This window comes from Lissotriton vulgaris, chromosome 4_1 (genome assembly GCF_964263255.1).
Source record: "Lissotriton vulgaris chromosome 4_1, aLisVul1.2, whole genome shotgun sequence".
NCBI classification, from domain to species: domain Eukaryota; kingdom Metazoa; phylum Chordata; class Amphibia; order Caudata; family Salamandridae; genus Lissotriton; species Lissotriton vulgaris.
Window position 1 is genome coordinate 1,107,530,973 of NC_141691.1, and position 21,826 is coordinate 1,107,552,798.

At 51.5% G+C, this 21,826-nt stretch overlaps 1 pseudogene; it reads left to right on the forward strand.

Annotated features, from left to right (window-relative positions):
- Positions 1-6,886: 6,886 nt before the first annotated feature.
- On the forward strand, positions 6,887-16,184 carry LOC147722936 (transcription factor IIIA pseudogene; annotated as a pseudogene).
- The last annotated feature ends 5,642 nt before the right edge of the window (positions 16,185-21,826 follow it).

Consider the following 21,826-nt stretch of genomic DNA (forward strand, 5'->3'; position numbering starts at 1 on the left):
ATGCCTGTAGGAGAGATGAAAAAGAAGGGAGTGAGAAAGGAGAAGAAGCGGGATCGACAGACCAAGAAAAGGAGGTCAAAAAAATTATTTGACAGCTTTTAATGATTATGTAGAGTCTTAAGGAAAAGTACAATCAGTGAAGCCATGCACATACGGGACCAGGTGTCAAGCAAATGTGAAACACCCTATGGAACTTTCTCACAATAGCTGTGAAATAAAACAAGCTTGAGAGGATGGTGTGATCCCTAACTAAGAGGTAAATTTAGACAATAATCCAGAACGGGAAAAGTGACAAATCTATGGGGGAGCACCAGATTGGGTTGTCCAGTTCAAAGAAAGGGCAGGATTCCCATCTGTGATGATGTGGCACAGTGAAGTCTAAAATTAAAAATAAATATTTTTTTATTGTTTTTATTCTGACCAGCAGATACACATTTTACAAGTTTGTATAACAAATAGTACAATATGGCAGTTTTACATTCGTAGAGCGAAATCGTAGTGTACATAAAATTCAACTTTCCGGAGCACACATAGCGGGGAATTTATCAGTGATTGCATGAAACAGCTCCACCACTCCTCCCCCACCTATCCGTACGCGGCTAGCTGTCTCCTCTTTAGGCAATAACATTTATGTATCGTCCTCCACACCAGTGCGGGACCTGAATAGCAGTCATATATCGTGTTTAATCAGGGGTGCTCTGCAAGTATAATGTCAGCGGCTCAAGGAAGTCTCTGGGCCTGGACGCCATTGGTATTTCTTCAGCATAGGCCTTTAGAGTCGTTTTACAAAACGTCATGTCAGTGATCCAGTCCTTCAGCCTAGGCGGTCTCTTATCACCCCATCTTATCGCTACTCTGCGTTTTGCAGAAGCATTGACACTGCCAGGACCTTCCTTTGTCTAGCTTGCTTGAGTTTCTTGATCCCCAAAAGGCATGTCTGTGGCATGTTTGGAATATGTTCCCCCAGCATGGTTTGTAATGTTCCCGTGACTTCGCTCCAGTATGCCTGCAGATCCGGGCAGGACCATGCCACATGCAGAAAGTCTGCGCCCGGTGCATTGCATCGATAACAGGAGTCATTATCCCTGAGCCCCAGTCTATATAGTTTTGCGGGCGTGTAGTACACCTGGTGTAGGAATTTGAAATTGATTATGCGGAGATTACAATTAGAAGTAAGGATTGTGAGCTGTGTGCAATTATATTGCCAGTCCTGGTCATCTAGTGGTGTACCTAGCAACCTCTCCCATCTGCATTTTGGTTGCGTATTCTCCGTGGCTTGTTCGTGTTGTGCTGTGGTGTAGAGTCTCGTTACTAAGTGCGTACGTGTTGGGCCATCAGCAGCGCCTGAAGTGTCGCCAGTTACTCTGTTTCGTTAGGGAATGTAGGGTACAGCGTCTTCATTGCCGCACGAAAACGCAAGTATGCAAAATTTTTCATAGGGGTTTGATGTGCGCACAAGGCGGGATCTGACCAACGGAGAAATGTGGCGTGTGGGAACGCTTGCCCCATAGTGCCGAAGCCCATCGATTCACGCAGATTCTGCATTTTGGGTTCCTGCGTCACTGAGAGGCTGGGATGCTTAGCTGTCGGTAGGGCTCGCACGTATATCAGGATTTTATTCGCTCTGCGAGCCAGTGCATGCCACGCTCTCAAGGTGTTTTTTCCGGTGTTTATTGTGTCTTTTGGTGTGTAGCCTATGGGTTCAGCCAGCAACGTCAATAGCGGCGTCAGGGAGATGCTGTCATGTTCCACGGCAACATGTGGTATAAATGCATGTGGTCGCGTCCAATAATGTGCGTGTTGGGCTTGCGCACAGATATAGTACAATTGTAGGTCTGGTGCCTCGAATCCTCCCAGGTAATACGGTTGGGTGAGGACTTTCCAACTCACTCTGGCTTGCTTACCTGCCCATGTCAGTCTCTGGAGCACTGAACGCAGTTTATTAAAGAAAGCGTTTGTCAGCCATATGGGCACATTCCAGAACAAATATAGAAACCTGGGTAATATTATCATCTTTTGGAGGGCTATTCTGTCAGCCATGGAAAGAGGTAACTTTATCCATCTCTCCACTTGCTCCTCTAGTTTGGTCACTGCCGTCCCATAGTTTTTCCTTAGAACTATCTCTAGGTCTCTGTGGATCTATATCCCCAAATACTTGACTGAGTCACTGCTCCACTTCAAAGGATAGTCTAACTCTGGCTCCTCAGTAATTGTAGTAAGTGGGATAATCACGATTTGTCCCAATTGATGCTGAGATCGGCATACTGTTCATACTGTACATATTCTCTTATGAGCGGGTTAAGGTGTCTATTCGGGTGTATGATGTAAAGCACCATGTCATCAGCATATAGTGAGATACTGATTGGTCTGAGAGTGAATTGCAGAGCCGTGGCAGAGTGTTTCTGCCTAATTTTGCAGGCTAATGGTTCAAGTATCAGAGCAAAAAGCATAGGTGATAGAGGGCACCCTTGTCTTGTGCCTCTAGTAATTAAAATTGGATCCGACGTTAGACCATTTATGCGTACTCTTGCTTTAGGTGTTGTGTACAAGAGGGAAATCCATTTCAGGAAGGGTTCCGGAAACCCCATTTTGCGCAATGTGATGTACATAAACCTCCATTCCACTGAGTCAAATGCCTTTGCGGTGTCCAGCAGGGCCACCGCCGCCGGTACTTCCGGGTCTAGTTGGTGAAAGAATGAGAAGATTGTGCGCAGATTTAGAGCAGTAGATCTCGTTGGCATGAAGCCAGCCTGATCTGGCAATACCAGGTTGCAGAGAAGTGGGTGTATTCTGATCGCTATTACTTTTGCTAGGATCTTTGCATGTTGATTAAAGATAGGGGTCTATAGGATTCACATTTCTGGGGATCTTTACCCGGCTTCGGGAGCGCTATTAATAAGGCTCCCGTTAGGGTGTCCGGCAGTGTGCCTTCCTCATATGCTTCTTCAAGCATTTCAGCAAAGTAGGGTATTAGTAGTTCACGATATTCCTTATAAAATTCCCCGAGGAGACCATCTAGGCCAGGGGCTTTATTATTAGGTAGTGAGTTAAAGGCCTCTATCAATTCGTGTTTGGAAACTGGGAGACATAGGAATTTTCGATGTGTTTCAGAGAGCTAGGCCAGTCCTACATTATCCAAATATTGCCATATATCTTGATCTGGGGGTACGTCACGGGTCGTATACAATTGTGTGTAAAATTCAGTGAAGCTATTCAATATGGACGGTGTATCATATGCAGGCACATCCATCTCCGTCCTCAACTCAGTAACGTGCGCCATTGTCTGTATGGGCTTAATTTTGAAAGACAGTGCTCTCCCTGGCCGTCCATCCTCGCCATAGTTACGTGCTACATATCTACGGGAGATGTATTTCACTTCATCTGCATCGAAGCCATCGTATTTGTCAATTTGTTGTCTTATCTCTGCTAGAATGGAATCAGATGGGTCCGCCGCAAATCTACTTTATAAAGCCTTAATGTTGTTTTCAATTTTCTCCAGTTGCCTCTGAATATCCTTCAATATACCTGCGTGTGTACTAATACAGTAGCCCCAGATGGTTACCTTAAAGGCTTCCCACAGTGTACATGTGCTTTGAACAGAGCCAGTATTATGCTAAAAAAACTCACTATGGACTGTCTCAGTCCCTCCCGAAACACTTGGTCTTGCAGTGCCGTGGGTCTCAGTTTCCAGGTAAATTGTCGAGGTGTGCGTGTCGGCACTTCCAGCGTGAGCATAACCGGAGCATGATCCGACAATGTCCTAGGCATGTGGGTCACCGCCGTGGTCCAGGTGCAAACGTCCTGTGTCGCCAACCAGTAGTCCAGCCTAGACCATGTGAGGTGTGTGGATGAAAAACATGTGCCCTCCAGTGTGTCTGGGAGCCTCTGTCGCCATGTATCCAGCAAATTCCTTTCGGACATCCCTTCCCTCAAGACCCTGGCCGAACGTTTGCCATATCTATCCTGGCCAGAAGATCTATCTATCGTTGGGTCTAAGCAGGTGTTGAAGTCACCTCTCCAAATTATAGTGCCAGGCTGTGTGTCCCTTAGTGTCGACCATAATTTGTCATAAAAGACGGCGCCGTCTGTGTTTGGGCCATACACATTTACTATGGTCAAAACCGAGCCCCCGAAATTGCCTTGAAGTATCGCAAACCGCCCTTGGTCATCACATACCGATTTAAGGTGAGTGAAAGGGACAGTACGCTTTACCCATATCTAGACCCCTCAGGCATAGGAGGAAGTGGAGGATGTCAATCGGTATGAGGCCCATCGTTTACCGATATTGTGTTTGTGAGCGTCTGTGAGGTGCGTAAGCAGGCAACATCGATTTTGTGTCTATCTAGATATGCTATCATCCTTCGTATTTTCTGCGGGTTATGTAGCCCAAGCACATTCCAGGTGAGGAGCTTTAGCGGTCTGCAATCTTTAAGGGGTCCCCCCATTACGTGTGTGCATGTCTAGTGTCAGCCCCCCATGTGTGCACTGTCGGAAACTGTCATCGCCAAATGTATCGTCTGTTAATCTGCCAGTCAGAGTTTTCTGTGCCCTCCCTACCACTCCCACCCACTCCACCACCCCAACCTCAGTGGAGACATCTCCCAAAGAATACTGCAATATATCCCCCATTCAACTGAAGAAAAAACGACAAAAAAATATACAATGCAAAAAAATTATGCGATTCACGCTAGGGGTCAGAGCTGCCTACTCGTTTCCTGCAACCAACTGTTGCATGAGTCTGAGCCCACTGCGACATGTTTATCCCTCTACCCGGAACCCTGAGAACCTTCACATCTATTAAACATACAATACAATACAATGACCTGCATTACATTGGTAGCATCATACCACTCGTGTGTGATCAGCTTGTGAAGTACATGAAATATCTAATCAAGTGTTCACTTATCTGGGAGCATCGTCTGCCGTGATCAGGAGGTCCAGGTACTCACTGCTAACTTTAGCAAGGATAGTCGGCACAGTTTAATCGCACCTTACGCCTTTTTAAGCCCCATTTTATTCAAACACCAGTTATTCAACATCTGACATTGCAGGTTGGTCTCCTTGTTCACTTCTCGGTGATCTTCTCCTCACACGGTATTTTTCTTTTTGTTTCAGGAATTTCCGCACCTCCGAGGCGTCATTGAAGATCTTAGTCTTGCCTTCCACCGTGATCTTGAGTCTCGCGGGGTATAGCATTGCATAGGTTATTTTTAGCTCTCTTAGTTTCTGTTTTGCGTCCATAAAATTTTTCCGCGCCTCTTGCACCATTGAGGTAAAGTCTGGATATAACGAAAGGGTCATGCCTTCGTGGGTAAGCGTGCCAAGTTCTCTTGCTTTCCGTAGTGCCGCGTCACGGTCCCTATAGTTTAGTAATTTAGATATTATAGGCCGCGGTCTGGAACCCATGGGTGGGGCCAATGTCCTGTGCGCTCTCTCCATGATGAATACTTCCGAGAAGGTGTCCCGTCCAAGCATAGAGATGAGTAGCTTATCTACATATTGTTCCATGGGGCCCGTGTTTGTGGTCTCGGCAACTCCCATCAGGCATATATTACTCCTCCTAGACCGTGCCTCCAAATCCTCCGCCTTGGCCGCCATTGTCTCTAGCTGTTTTTCCATCCTTGTTTGTTTGGACTCTATCTGTACCTGAGAGTCTTTAGCCTCGGAGATCCGTCTTTACTCCATGTCCAGGCGCTCCGTGTGCTTATCTAAGCGTTCAGACATCCTGTCAACTCGGTATGTTAGGGCGTCTATTTTCCCATCTATGTTCGTAAGTGAAGTCTGTATGGTACGGAACATGGTTTGCACAGCATCATTTGTAGTTGCTCTTGCTTCCAATGGTGGGGTTGTGGGGGGGCCTTGTGTCTCCGTGCCGCCATCAGGTTGTTTTTTGTCCTGGTCAAAAGTTATCTTAGGCTGATTACCATCCAGTTTTCCCATTATCTTTCCTGTGTGGGCCGTGGGCTATCAATGGAGTAGAATGTTAATGAGTTTGGTGTGGAAGTCTGGGTCACTTATCAGGATCGGGCAACGTAGCGACACCAGTTCGCTAGGAGTAGCAGCGCGATTAATGACGGCGCCGCAGCGCACGTGTAGTGCTGTCGATGGAGTTGCGTCTTTTACCTCGCCCTCGTATGCTCAGAGCGTTTCCCTCCAGCGTTAATGTAATGCTTGAGCTCCACCTAAATAAGTTTAGGGATGGTCTGCTATCGTGGTGTCCCGGCGGCGCCAATCTCGTCCACTGCAGCGATGCCAGCTTTAACATACAATAGGAGTGTCAGACCCCAACGCGTCCGATTGCTAGTGTCCAGTTACCCACTCTCTCTGTATGCCCTGGGCCCCCACAGCTCGCACCTTGCTTGTCAGCCCACCGACGGTCATGTAGGCCATGGCCTACTGCTCATATATCCAGGGCGTCGTGCTCAGCCTCCTCACGGTCCACTTCAAGGACCCCCAGCGGAAGCCCAGCGCAGCCCTAGGACGAGGGGGAAGCTCCGGTCCCGCCAGCCACTTCACGTGAGTCGGCCCTCCGGGCGGACAACCTACCTCACCCGGTCCAGCTGACTGCCACCGACGACTTCACCGCCAGAAGCTCTACGGGACCGCAGGACAGAGCACTCCAGTCCCCGGGGCCTCCGGCAGCCTCCACGGTCCGATTCCGTCTTTCACTGCTTTGCGGTGGGCGGGGCCTCTCCTCCGGCGCTGCCGTGGCGCACAGCCCGCATCTCGGGTCTCCTCTTCACGCAAGGCAGAGGCTTTAGGCCCACACCAGCGTCACTAGGCCCCCAATCGCACCTTCAGGATCCCGGCGCTTCAGGGTCTGTGGTTGGCGCTTTCGGCGCTCCTATCGCTACTGCGCTGGTCTAGTAGCGGTTCGCTTGCGGCAATGCGGGATCAGAGGGACATTAAGGATATTTATTCAGGAAAGTAAGGGCTCAGGCGAGGAACTTGCTCAAACAGCGGCCATCTCAATCCGTGGCTAGCTCCACCCCCCAAAATTAAAAATAAATGTTAATGTAATTCTCTGATATTAAGGGAGAGCAATGTATAAAAAAGGGGGTTGCACCTGGAGAGAAGGTGAATATCTAGCTGACTCAATTTGAATAATGATCAGGCTGAAAGGGGTAAAGAAATGATAATGCCAATATACAATGAAGCAAATTAAGACAATGTGAAGGACATCAAGATAACAGCTAAGAAAGCGGATGCAAGCATACAACTCTGGTACAAGTCTTGGCTTACTGTATGGCATAATAAGGAACAGCAAAAATCACCAGAAATGAGAAACGGACGCAAACCTACAAAGTCTCAAGTAAGGATTCAGTGTGTAAACAAGCTGGTATTAGGTTCTTTACAAACATTGCGGCCGTCGAAAGCTGGTCTCCAGACATCGAGAGCAGTGTGCTGCATGACTGCTTCGTTAGAAGCATGGGTAGATCGGCGTGGACGAGTTCAAGAAGCGCTACATCTTCTCCGATCCAGCCTGCAGTGCGTCTTTCAATTAGGCATGGAAGCTGAATGCGCACATGTGCAAGCACACTGGCAAGAGACCCTATGCTTGTGAGTATGGAGGTTGTGGAAAAGGCTTCACAAGAAAGTTCCATCTTGGTAGACACAGGTTAACACATACTGGAGAGAGGCCATTTGTGTGTTCTGCTGGTGACTGTCGTGAAGCCTTCACTACAAATGCTAACTTAAGAAAACATCTAGATCAAAAGCATCAAAATAAAGAAAAGCCATACTTGTGTTATTTTGAAGGGTGTGGCAAGTCTTTCAGGAAACATCAACAGCTGACAGCACAAGAGTGCCATCACACTAACGAGATGCCATACAAATGCAGTAACCAAGGCTGTGAGAAAAGCGTTCTGATGCTAAGCAAATTGAAGCGTCATTAAAAGGTCCATCAAGGTTATGCTTGCAAGAAAGAGGATTGCCAATTTGTAGCTAAAACCTGGATGAACTATTAAAAACATATGCGTGAAAGCCATGTTGAAGATCACATTTGTGAGGTCTGTGAGAAGAAACTTAAACGTAAGGATTTTCTGAAACAACATCAGAAGATTCATTTGAGTAAAAGGGTAGTATATAAATGTCCAATAGAAGACTGCGGAAGAAAATACACAACTGTATTCAATCTCCAAAGCCATATTCTCTCATTCCATGAAGAGGCACGACCCTTTGTTTGTGAACACTCTAGATGTGGAAAAACCTTTGTGATGAAGGCGAGCCTTGATAGGCATGCTGTCATGCATGATCCTGAGAAGAGGAAATTAAAGGTGAAACTTCCTCGTCCAAAGCGAAGTCTTGCATCATGTCTCAGTGGATATTTTCCTCCTAAATCCAACACTGAAAGGGACTTCACATCAAGCAAACTAGTTGAGAAACTCATTGAGGAAAACCAGGCACCATTGTCTGTTGAAACATTGACGCTAAGTTATTGCAGGTGCTATTTATTTGGATCCAATTTTCTAAATTCTTTAGGGGAGGGTCTACTTATACTTTTTTTGTTTTCAACGAAAACCACTTTTACTCATTTGTTTCTTCATTAAATGTCAAAGATGCTAAAAAAAAAGCTGGTATTAGGTGGAATAGCAATGTGCCAATCTAAAATTTAAAAAAAGTATAGAGGCAATATGAAGGGCAGCATGTATCCAGGTAAATACTCGGTTATGAGCATACCCAGCCGGTAAAAGCATAACTTACTGTGTGGCGTGTTGACGCTCGGCCGTGGCCACTTGAGAAGGAATACACACGTACTGCGTGCAGCGTCTTTGATAAGGATGCATGGGTGTGACGTGCAGGGATAAAAACAGAAAAAGAAAGGACCAGCGCTGAGCGCCAAGAATAAAGGAAGATCGATTGGCCATATTGACAAGTTTTGTCGATAATAGAATGGAGGAAACAGAGATAAAAAACGAGACTCAAAGAATAAAAAGTAAAGTATAAAACAGACATATGCCTATATACAAGTGAGTGAGTGCATGGGCACAAACAAGTAGTAAACAGGCCCTGGTTTGAAATTAGAATGGACAGTTAATTGTGGTGACATATCCATGACAGGAAAAATGTACATACATACAAGCGTGGAAAGGAATTAATAATACATATATATGTGCCCATGGTCCCTTATATATCTTTGGGTTTCCTTGTTTGTTACAAATTCCGCAATACTGTCATCACTAGGTTGTGCCACCAACGAAAGGGCACGATCATCCAGCACCAGTGAGGAGCGAAGTAGGAGACTCAGGAAAACAAGCATTTACAATGCAATGGTTTCGCCTTTGGAAAAGTTAGAGTTATTGGCATTGTAAATGACAAAATTTGTATTTATGTGTTGGTTTTGAAAACAGATAAATACATGGCATTGTCATTTACATTGCCAGTAGCTTAATCTCTACAGTCACTCTGCACTCTCTAGCACTCCCTACTCACTCTGCACTCTCTAGCACTCCCTAGAACTCCCTACTCACTCTGTACTCTCTAGCACTCCCTAGCACTCCCTACTCACTCTGCACTCTCTAGCACTCCCTACTCACGCTGCACTCTCTAGCGCTCCCTACTCACTCTGCACTCTCTAGCACTCTCTACTCACTCTGCACTCTCCACTCCCTATGCACTCCCTATGCACTCTCCACTCCCTATGCACTCTCCACTCCCTATGCACTCTCCACTCCCTATGCACTCTCCACTCTCCACTCCCTATGCACTCTCCACTCTCCACTCCCTATGCACTATCCACTCTCTATGCACTCTGCACTCACTATGCACTCTCCACTCCCTATGCACTCTCCACTCCCTATGCACTCCCTATGCACTCTCCACTCCCTATGCACTCTCCACTCCCTATGCACTCTCCACTCCCTATGCACTCTCCACTCCCTATGCACTCTCCACTCTGCAATCCCTATGCACTCTCCACTCCCTATGCACTCTCCACTCTCCACTCCCTATGCACTCTCCACTCCCTATGCACTCTCCACTCCCTATGCACTCTCCACTCTCCCCTCCCTATGCACTCTGCACTCCCTATGCACTCTCCACTCTCCACTCCCTATGCACTCTCCACTCTGCACTCTTCACTCCCTATGCACTCTCCACTCCCTATGCACTCTCCGCTCCCTATGCACTCTCCACTCCCTATGCACTCCCTATGCACTCTGCACTCCCTATGCACTCTCCACTCTGCACTCCCTATGCACTCTCCACTCCCTATGCACTCTCCACTCCCTATGCACTCTCCACTCCCTATGCACTCTCCACTCTGCACTCCCTATGCACTCTCCACTCTGCACTCCCTATGCACTCTCCACTCTCCCCTCCCTATGCACTCTGCACTCCCTATGCACTCCCTATGCACTCTCCACTCCCTATGCACTCTCCACTCCCTATGCACTCTCCACTCTCCACTCCCTATGCACTCTCCACTCTCCACTCCCTATGCACTCTCCACTCCCTATGCACTCTGCACTCCCTATGCACTCTCCACTCTGCACTCCCTATGCACTCTCCACTCCCTATGCACTCTCCACTCCCTATGCACTCCCCACTCCCTATGCACTCTCCACTCCCTATGCACTCTCCACTCCCTATGCACTCTCCACTCTGCACTCCCTATGCACTCTCCACTCTGCACTCCCTATGCACTCTCCACTCTCCCCTCCCTATGCACTCTGCACTCCCTATGCACTCCCTATGCACTCTCCACTCCCTATGCACTCTCCACTCCATATGCACTCTCCACTCCCTATGCACTCTCCACTCTCCACTCCCTATGCACTCTCCACTCTCCACTCCCTATGCACTCTCCACTCCCCACTCCCTATTCACTCTCCACTCCCTATGCACTCTCCACTCTCCACTCCCTATGCACTCTCCACTCTGCACTCCCTATGCACTCTCCACTCCCTATGCACTCTCCACTCCCTATGCACTCTCCACTCCCTATGCACTCTCCACTCTGCACTCCCTATGCACTCTCCACTCCCTATGCACTCTCCACTCCCTATGCACTCCCTATGCACTCTCCACTCTCCCCTCCCTATGCACGCTGCACTCCCTATGCACTCCCTATGCACTCTCCACTCTCCACTCCCTATGCACTCTCCACTCTGCACTCTCCACTCCCTATGCACTCTCCACTCCCTAGGCACTCTCCACTCCCTATGCACTCTGCACTCCCTATGCACTCTCCACTCTCCACTCCCTATGCACTCTCCACTCCCTATGCACTCTCCACTCCCTATGCACTCTGCACTCCCTATGCACTCTCCACTCCCTATGCACTCCCTATGCACTCTCTACTCCAGAGGCACTCTCCACTCCCTAGGCACTCTCCACTCCCTATGCACTCTCCACTCCCTATGCACTCTCCACTCCCTATGCACTCTCCACTCCCTATGCACTCTCCACTCTGCAATTCCTATGCACTCTCCACTCCCTATGCACTCTCCACTCTCCACTCCCTATGCACTCTCCACTCCCTATGCACTCTCCACTCTCCCCTCCCTATGCACTCTGCACTCCCTATGCACTCCCTATGCACTCTCCACTCTCCACTCCCTATGCACTCTCCACTCTGCACTCTCCACTCTCTATGCACTCTCCACTCCCTATGCACTCTCCACTCCCTATGCACTCCCTATGCACTCTGCACTCCCTATGCACTCTCCACTCTGCACTCCCTATGCACTCTCCACTCCCTATGCACTCTCCACTCCCTATGCACTCTCCACTCCCTATGCACTCTCCACTCCCTATGCACTCTCCACTCTGCACTCCCTATGCACTCTCCACTCTGCACTCCCTATGCACTCTCCCCTCCCTATGCACTCTGCACTCCCTATGCACTCCCTATGCACTCTCCACTCCCTATGCACTCTCCACTCCCTATGCACTCTCCACTCTCCACTCCCTATGCACTCTCCACTCTCCACTCCCTATGCACTCTCCACTCCCTATGCACTCTCCACTCCCTATGCACTCCCTATGCACTCTGCACTCCCTATGCACTCTCCACTCTGCACTCCCTATGCACTCTCCACTCCCTATGCACTCTCCACTCCCTATGCACTCTCCACTCCCTATGCACTCTCCACTCTGCACTCCCTATGCACTCTCCACTCTGCACTCCCTATGCACTCTCCACTCTCCCCTCCCTATGCACTCTGCACTCCCTATGCACTCTCCACTCCCTATGCACTCTCCACTCCCTATGCACTCTCCACTCCCTATGAACTCTCCACTCTCCACTCCCTATGCACTCTCCACTCTCCACTCCCTATGCACTCTCCACTCCCCACTCCCTATGCACTCTCCACTCCCTATGCACTCTCCACTCTCCACTCCCTATGCACTCTCCACTCTGCACTCCCTATGCACTCTCCACTCCCTATGCACTCTCCACTCCCTATGCACTCTCCACTCTGCACTCCCTATGCACTCTCCACTCCCTATGCACTCTCCACTCCCTATGCACTCCCTATGCACTCTCCACTCTCCCCTCCCTATGCACTCTGCACTCCCTATGCACTCCCTATGCACTCTCCACTCTCCACTCCCTATGCACTCTCCACTCTGCACTCTCCACTCCCTATGCACTCTCCACTCCCTATGCACTCTCCACTCCCTATGCACTCCCTATGCACTCTCCACTCTCCACTCCCTATGCACTCTCCACTCCCTATGCACTCTCCACTCCCTATGCACTCTCCACTCCCTATGCACTCTGCACTCCCTATGCACTCTGCACTCCCTATGCACTCTCCACTCCCTATGCACTCCCTATGCACTCTCCACTCCCGAGGCACTCTCAACTCCCTAGGCACTCTCCACTCCCTAGGCACTCTCCACGCCCTAGGCACTCTCCACTCCCTAGGCACTCTCCACTCCCTATGCACTCTCCACTCCATATGCACTCTCCATGCACTCTGCACTCCCTATGCACTCTCCACTCCCTATGCACTCTGCACTCCCTATGCACTTCCTATGCACTCTCCACTTTGCACTCCCTATGCACTCTCCACTCCCTATGTACTCTCCACTCTCCACTCCCTATGCACTCTCCACTCCCTATGCACTCTCCACTCCCTATGCACTCTCCACTCTCCACTCCCTATGCACTCTCCACTCCCTATGCACTCTCCACTCCCTATGCACTCTCCACTCTGCACTCGCCACTCCCTATGCACTCTGCACTCTCCACTCCCTATGCACTCTCCACTCCCTATGCACTCTCCACTCTCCACTCCCTATCCACTCTCCACTCTCCACTTACCTGGGTGACGGGGGGGGGGAACCCTTGCGTGTCTCTCAAGCTTGAGGAAGGGCAGTACAGGTTTTCCCCAATGCCGGGTGGTAATGGTCAGGTCTGACCTAGGCAGGAAGACTTTTATCAGGCCTGAAAAATATCTGCCCAAACACTAAGCCACTCATGGGGAGCTAAGTGTGGAGGGGAGTCTGAAATGAGTGCTGCGGGGGGAGGGAAGCCACATCATTTGAGACACAAATTATGAGTATGTCTGTATGGCTCTGATATGCGCTGGAGATGGTGTTGCATGGCCTCAGCAAAAGTACCGTACACCAGGCCTCGTGATACCTGTACTCCAGTGTCCGGCGATTTCTTTGGCTCATCAAACAGTGGCGGAAACGGCTCAGACACAGTGCACTGCACTGGCTCAAAGTTGAGAGCAGTCTGGCCCGTTTCAGTGTTCACCGTGGGCAGCTCATCCCAGCTGTCTCAACCTACACGTAGTTGACGAAATGCTGTGGTGTGGTTGTCAGGGTACGTGCCCATACAGGGAGGATGGCAGTGCATTGATGGCACGTACTGAGGAACTTTTATCCTGTTCGCCAATGTAGTATGCACAGCCCTCAGATGCAGGGAGTGGTTGGAGCCAGGAACAGCAAAAAACATAACGGCGTATGTACACTAGTGGACTGCTGAGTCTCCATCCCAAGTGGCAGCACATCCTTTTATTTATACCTGAGGCTGTGTCTCCTCCGTTGGCGGTCGGGGGGGAGGCGGGAACGGACAGCGGGAGGGGGGTCGGGAAGGCTTCCTCCGTTGGGGGGGGGGGGGCGGCGGCGGGAACGGACAGCGGGAGGGGGGTCTGGAAGGCTTCCTCCGTTGGCGGTGGGGGGGGGGATGAAAACAAGCATTTACAAGTGAAACTTACCTCCGGGAGTCGGCTCGGAGTAGGGAGCGGGTCGGGTCTGCGTCCTCACAGGGAGAGGAGCAGGCTGGTGTGACAAAGGACGCCGAGACAAACAACAACAAAAAAGCTCCGCCCACCGCCGCATGACGTGGGCAAAAGAGAAAAATTCTCGGGAACACCCCCGAATCTGGTCCGGCCTTGACGGACAGATCCGGCTCCCAATGGCTAGCCTCCATTTATGGAGCTAGCCAATGGGAGCCGGGGGACGTTCCTGAAGTCCTTATTAGAGTCAATGGACTTCGCCTGCGCCGAAAAGCTGCGCAGAGCGCAGCCTTCGGCAGGCGAAACCCAAAAAGAGGGCACATGCCAGTCACAATTTACAATATACAGTTTTGTTTTGTGACAGTCACATAAGTGGTACATTTCCACTTTGTAACCCATAAAATACATTCTACTCATGGGACTGACAGCGAATATTGGTTGAAAAACCAGCCACCAAATTACAAGTCCAGTCATCAACCTCAGAATCTTTACTCATGGCACACTTGGCAGCTACGTGTATAAATTGGATCACATCTGATGTCTGATCAGTTGCCAACTTGAATTGCTTTCCGATTGTTATTGCACTTATTTGAACTAAATGGACAGCTGTAGTTATTACAGCTACAAAAAGTTGCATAGCTCTTTGCTATCTCTTTAAAATATGCATGGCCCCAAATCCTTTGTAGATCATCTGTGTGCTGATGAGCACACTTTACATAATCCAGGACTTTGAGCAGCTGTTATTCAAAATTTTGAGAGCTGCAAGTGAAGAACCGGTACAAGACAGCAGGACTGTAAGGTCCACTTACACATGCCTGCACAACCACTCGTACGGACCCATTTCGAACTTCTTTTACATACACATAATCATTACTACATAGGCACCAGCAGTGAAGGTACGGCTGACAAAAGAGGGTCAGGTGGAGAGGGTTGAGGTAGAAAGAGGATGGTGAAGCATAGAAAGAGGAGGGAGATAGGATTGTGGGAGGGAAAAAGGTGAGGCAACGCAAGGGGATAGGGAGGAAGAGGGAGTGCAGATGGTGGGGTGAAGAGAAGGAGGCGAGTGAGATAAAGCCATGGAAGAGAGTGATAGGTGAGGCTAGAGCAGAGGATAAGATGGAGACAGAAGGATGAGGGAGAAGTGGAGGCACAGTGAGAGGGTGAAGAGAAAGGGGGAGCAGTATGTGATGGAAAAAGAGGAGGCTGAGGCAAAGAAATAGCTATGCGAGGTGAAGAGAGTGAGAGACGGCAACAGCTGGGAGAGAAGAGGATGAGACAAGAGCAGGGTGAGACAAGAAAAAGGAGGGTGAGGTGAAGAGAAAAGGAGGGTGAGGCAGGAGGATGCAGAGGGTGAGAAGAGCAGTGTGAAGTGGAAAGAAAGGAGGGTAAGGTAGAGACAGAGGGGGGGTGAGGAAGAGGAAGAGAGTAAAACAAGCAAGCCCTTCGGTGCAAAACCCTAGCAATAAAGTTCAAACTGGTAAGGAGTATGAAGCGTATCCCCGTACAAGACCATACAACATGCCCAGTCCCACCTCTCAGATACCCGGAAAATGCTAGAGTACTCCCTTCATCTCCATGGCTCACGAATGCACGTTAATGGCCTTCCCAGACCTGAATCCTGAAGCCGGGCCTACCGCAGTGTCCGACAGGTCAGGTGTCTCCAGACCCGAATTATCTGGTGTAGTTTAGGGACCACATAATTCCAGGCCGGTGACACCTGTGGCGTTATCACTGTGCGTGAAATGCTACATGTGTAATAAAAGCCTAGATGTTGTATTTCCACACATAATTAGGGTCGCTAGTGATAAAGCCCAGCCGCAGCCACTGCATGCTTCTGTGAACCTTCATGTTTCTTTGTTGTCCCTGCTGTTTTAATTCGATCTCTACAGCTTCCTCAGTAAGAGCACAGCTCCCGGCACTGCTGCTGAGCTGGCATGGATTGAGAACCCTGCGGTGATTTTGCAAAACACATCGGGAATTAATGTTTAAAGACAACAAGTGTTTCTGTTTGAAACGGGACCCCGGCTGGCCAAGACTCGTGTGGAGGTCAGTCAGGGATCGCCATTTCTAAAGGTCAGGGCAAGGGAGTCACACACCAAGGTAACCCCCGCTCACCCTCTAGGTAACGTGGCGCGAGCAGTCTAGGCTAAACTTGGAGGCGGTATGAGTTGAGTATTTGCGCACGCACCCCAGCAACAACACCCAAGGCCCACCACAAAGGAAAACTCCACACAAGGATATATAAAAAATAGCCTTTGTATTATAATAAACAACACATTAGATAACACACGCAAACTTTACAATGTGCCTGGGGCACGGGCAGAATTTACAAGGGGAATTATGTACAGGACAGGGCCACATGGACCACTGTCAGGGGTAAGCACTTGTTAGAAAATAATACTGGTAGGTATACACTTAGGACATAAACATTAGAATGATTAGCACCAAAATTATAAATGCAACACACATCCAGTAATCACTGGAACAGAGTAAAGACCTCCTACGCAACCCTAAAACCCGGTAGGCAATCACGCAGGTAACTAGGACCTTCTCATCAGGACCTAAGGAAGGAATACCAACACCTAAGCAATTCACTCTTAGCAAAGGGAAGGAAACCTAAACATAAAATGGGACATCAACAATCCTCTATGCAGGTCACTCTTAGCAAAGTGGATAAACATAAAATGGGACATCAACAATCCTCTATGCAGGTCACATTTAGCAAAGTGGATAAACATAAAGTGGGACATCAACAATTGCACATGAGGTATTAAACACAGAGGTGCAGATTAGAACCTTTTGCGCAAGAATCACATACACAGGAATCACAATGCGCGGGGTGCACATAGCACAACACTTAAAAATGTCCCTCAGGCCAACTGGCCTCGAAAGGGGGGAATGCCCTGAGTCTCAGTGTCAGGGAAGCTGCGCAGGCAGCACAGCACAAAGCCTAAACGTGGCAACTGTCCACTAAGTGCTGGACAGTTGTAAAACAGAACTGGGCAACGTTGGAGCCAGGAGGGCTCAAGAACAAGGTGGGGAGACACAGCGTGGGAGCCTTGGGGCTACAACCAACTAGCTGCCTGTGTCCCCCTAGAGCCTCTCTCAGGGCTCGCTGAACAAATGTGCAATGTAGAGCTTCAGTGCTCTCAAAATAATCAAAATGCCCCAGAGCCTCTCTCAGGGCTCTAAATACGATGTGGGCGTTGAGCCTCGTTGGGCTCGTGGATTAACTGTGGGCAATGAGCCTCGCCGGGTGTTAGACGGACCGGGAGGGTCGGCCGAGGATAAGGGGAGCGGTCTCCAGGGAGAGCCGACTCCAGTGACCGTACAGACAAGTAACTTCCCCCCCACAGACGGACACCACACAAGGGTAAGGTTCAACGAGATTTTATAGGCGATTCTTAAAGTACGATAAAATGGTACAAGGAGGTCTGGACTCAGGGGTCCCCTCGATTCTGGTCTCTGGTTTGGGGAAAGGGTAGCGGGACAGTCTTGGTTACCAAAAGATGGAAATAGCTCTCAATCCTCGAGCTCGGCGTTCTAGATGATCGGGCCGCGGGGGGGCGAGCAGGTGCCGAGATGGAGGAAGGAAGCGACGGTCCGCGGCGGAGCCAGCAGGTCCCGATGAAGATGATGGTTGCAAACGGTCCGCGGCCACGCCAGCAGGTCCCGACGATGATGAAGGATTCCGAAGGTTACGAAGGTTGTGGCAGCCCCAGCAGGCAGGGCGATGGTGCACAAGGCAGAGCTACGGCAGCGCCAGTAGTCCGTCAAGGATGAGTTCTTCTTTACGTCTCTCGACTCCAAGATACAACTGCCTTCCTGCTCTGGAGCTGCCCCAGTTATAGGGCTGGTGTTCTTTGATGTCCGGACCCTCGCACTTGGAGGTCGGGAGGTCCGGGATGGGGGAGTCCAGACACCCAGCAGGGGGGTGGGGCCAGCGCCCGGGGAGGCGATGGGCGAGCGGCACTTGGCGGGGAGAGCCATCGACACCTCTTTCTCCCATTGACTTGCCAAGTAGCCCGCTCACCTCCTGGGTGGATGGTGGTGCCGGGATGTCTGAGGCCTGGCCAGGCCCAGGGTTGAGGTCGATCGGGGGCCAGGCGGCCTCGTGGTGGAGTGTCCAAGATGGCGCCCAGGATGGGCGCGCGGGCCAGCAGTGGAGCGGGCCCACGAGGTCGATATGTTCGAAGGCAGGGGTCCCTGAGGGGACGGAGGACGTGCAAGGGTGGTGTGTGGTACCTGTGTGACCGGGCTCGGGCCGGTTTGGGCCGGGGGAGAGCAGCCCTTCATGTGGCCTGTCCAACATGCGTCCCCCCCAGCTGAAGGCGGGGAGAGTTACCCATCCTCTTGGGGACTCTCCTCGTCGAGGCGGAAGAACCGGGACAGGCCATCTGCGTTGGCGTGATCCGGCCCAGGCCGGTGTTCAACTGTGAAGTCCATCCCTTGTAGGGAGATGGACCAACGTAGTAACTTCGGGTTTTCCCCCCGCATCTGCATCAGCCACTGCAGGGGTCGGTGATCGGTCTGCACCCGAAAGTGTGTGCCAAAGAGGTAGGGCCGGAGCTTCTTGAGGGCCCATACCACAGCGAAGGCCTCCCTCTCTATGGTGCTCCATCGTTGTTCCCGTGGTAGGAGGCGCCTGCTGATGAAGGCCACTGGCTGATCAAGGCCTTCGGTGTTCACTTGAGACAGGACTGCCCCAATGCCATGGTCGGAGGCATCCGTCTGGACGACGAACTCCCGGTTGTAGTCGGGGGCCTGGAGCACTGGGGCGGAACACATGGCGGCTTTCAATTGTTCGAATGCTGTTTGGCACTCCGGGGTCCAGTTGACTTTTTTGGGTTGATTTTTTGACGTGAGTTCTGTGAGGGGCCCCACGATAGTACCATAGTCTTTCACGAACCTTCGGTAATAGCCCGTGAGGCCCAGGAAGGCTCGTACCTCGGTCTGGGTGATGGGTGGCTGCCAGGACTGGATGGTGGCAATTTTGAGCTGCAGAGGGGCCACCCGGCCGCTTCCCACCTGGTGTCCGAGGTAGGTCACAGATCCTTGCCCAATTTGACATTTGCTGGCCTTGATCGTGAGGCCAGCTCGCTGAAGGGCTTGTAGCACTGCTCGGAGGTGGTGGAGGTGCTCGGACCAATGGTGGCTGTATACAGCGATGTCGTCTAGGTAGGCGGCACTGAACCCTTCGAGCCCCGCCAGGACCTGATTGACGAGCCGCTGAAATGTTGCTGGGGCATTTTTCATGCCGAAGGGCATGACCTTGAAATGGTAATGCCCATCGGGGGTGGAAAAGGCAGAACGTTCTTGGGCCCGGGGTGTGAGGCCGATTTGCCAGTAGACCGCCGTCAGGTCGAAAATGCTGAGGTAGCGGGCAGCTCCCATGCGGTCGATTAGTTCATCCGCCCGGGGGATGGGATGTGCGTCTGTTCTGGTGACCGCATTCAAGCCCCGGTAGTCGGCGCAGACCCGGAGTTCCGGTGGGGTGCCAGGGGTGGCCGCTTTGGGGACCAGTACTACAGGACTGGCCCAGGGGCTGTCTGAGGGCTCGATGACCCCGAGTGTGAGCATTTTGGCTACCTCTTCCTGGATGCAGGCCCGTACCCGATCTGGCACGCGGTAGGCCCGGTGGCGGATAGGGGGGCTGTCCCCCGTGTCCACATCGTGCACACACCAGGAAGCGACCCCTGGGGTGAGGGAGAACAGGTTGGCGAACTGTGACAGGAGGACTCGACACTCCTGGTGTTGCTCTCGGGTGAGGGCCTCCGAGAGTCGGACCCCATCCACGGAGCCGTCTTTCTCCTGAGTCCGTAGGAGGTCAGGGAGGGGCTCGGAGTCTTCTTCAACCCCATTGTCGGTGGCCATCAGGAGGCCGAGTTCGGAGCGCACAAAGTGGGGTTTCAGTCTGTTAGCGTGGAGGACCCGGAGGGGGTTCCGGGAAGATTCCATGTCGATGAGATAGGTGGCAGGACCCTTGCGCTCGACTACTTTGAAGGGCCCCGTCCACTTGTCTTGCAGGGCGCAGGGTTCGGTGGGGGACATCACCCATACCTGTTGCCCAGGTTCAAATTCGATGGAGGAGGCATTCCGGTCATACCACTTTTTCATGTCCTCTTGACTGGCCTCTAGGTTGGCTTTTGCCAGTTCTCTGAACCGCCGGGTCTGGTTGCGGAGTGTTAGGAGGTACCGGAAAACATCTGGTGGGTTCTTTAGAGGGGGCATCTCCCAGCCCTCTTTGACTAGGCTGAGCGGCCCCCGCACTGGATGTCCATATAGCAGTTCAAACGGGCTGAAGCCCAGGGACTTCTGGGGAACCTCTCGATATGCGAAGAGGAGGCACGGCAGCAGTACATCCCACTGGCGACGGAGGGGTTCTTCCAACCCCCCGATCATCCCTTTGAGCGTGCGGTTGAACCGCTCAACGAGTCCGTTTCCTTGAGGGTGATAGGGGGTCGTGAATCGATAGGTAACCCCGCACTGTTGCCAGAGGGACTTCATATATTTAGAAATAAAGTTCGTGCCTCTGTCGCTGACGACTTCTCGGGGGAAGCCCACACGGGAGAAGATCCCCATTAGAGCCCGGCCGACTACCGGGGCTGTCACCGTTCGCAGGGGAACAGCCTCGGGGTAGTGGGTGGCGTGGTCCACTAGCACCAGGATGAACCGATGACCTTGTTTTGTGCGCGGGTCCAGGGGCCCCACGATGTCTATTCCGACCCTCTCGAACGGGGTGGTGACCACGGGAAAAGGTTGCAGGGGGGCTTTTAGTTTGCGGCCGCTCTTTCCACTGGCTTGGCACGTGGGGCACGATCGGCAATGCTGGTGTACATCGTTCCTCATTTTGGGCCAGAAGAAGTGGGTCACCAGACGACTGTAGGTTTTATGTTGACCCAGGTGTCCCGCCAGGGGGACATCGTGGGCCAGGTTTAGCAGAAAGTCTCTAAAACGGAGCGGCACCACCAGTACTCGGCTGGCCCCCAGCTCCGCGATTCTTTGCTCACTGTACAGCAGGTCATTGTCCCAGTAGACCCAGTGAGTGCCGGAGGTATCCCCTGCGCCTTGGGCGAGCGCTTGCTGGCGGAGTCCCTCGAGGGAGGGACAGGTCTTCTGTTCTTGGCGAAATTGTTCTTGCGTGGGCCCCCCCTCTTGAGGCCACTGGTCGAGGTTAGTGAGGTCTGGAGGTTGAGCTTGTTCTGGGGGGACGTCACGGTCGGTGGTTTCGGCTGGGGCGACCGGAGGCGGTGGCGCCGGCCATTCGGGTTCCTCTGGGCGGGGGCTGGCACGGGCGGCCATGGACCGGGTGGTGACGCACGCCCAGTCCGGGACGCCTAACATCCCCAGGTGTTCTCTTCGTTCTACGGCGGCCCACGGGGAGCTTTCAAGGTCATTCCCCAGGAGGCAGTCTACGGGGGCATCGTCTCGGACCGTGACTTTCAACATGCCGGAGACCCCCCCCCCATTCGAAAGGGACGCAGGCCATCCGACACAGACTTTCCGAGTTATCGGCTGAACGTACAGGGCAGAGAATGTTCGGTAGATACTGTTCCGGGGTCACCAGGTGACAGCGGACGGCTGTTACACTGGCCCCAGTGTCACGAAGGGCTTCAGCCCGGCGTCCATTG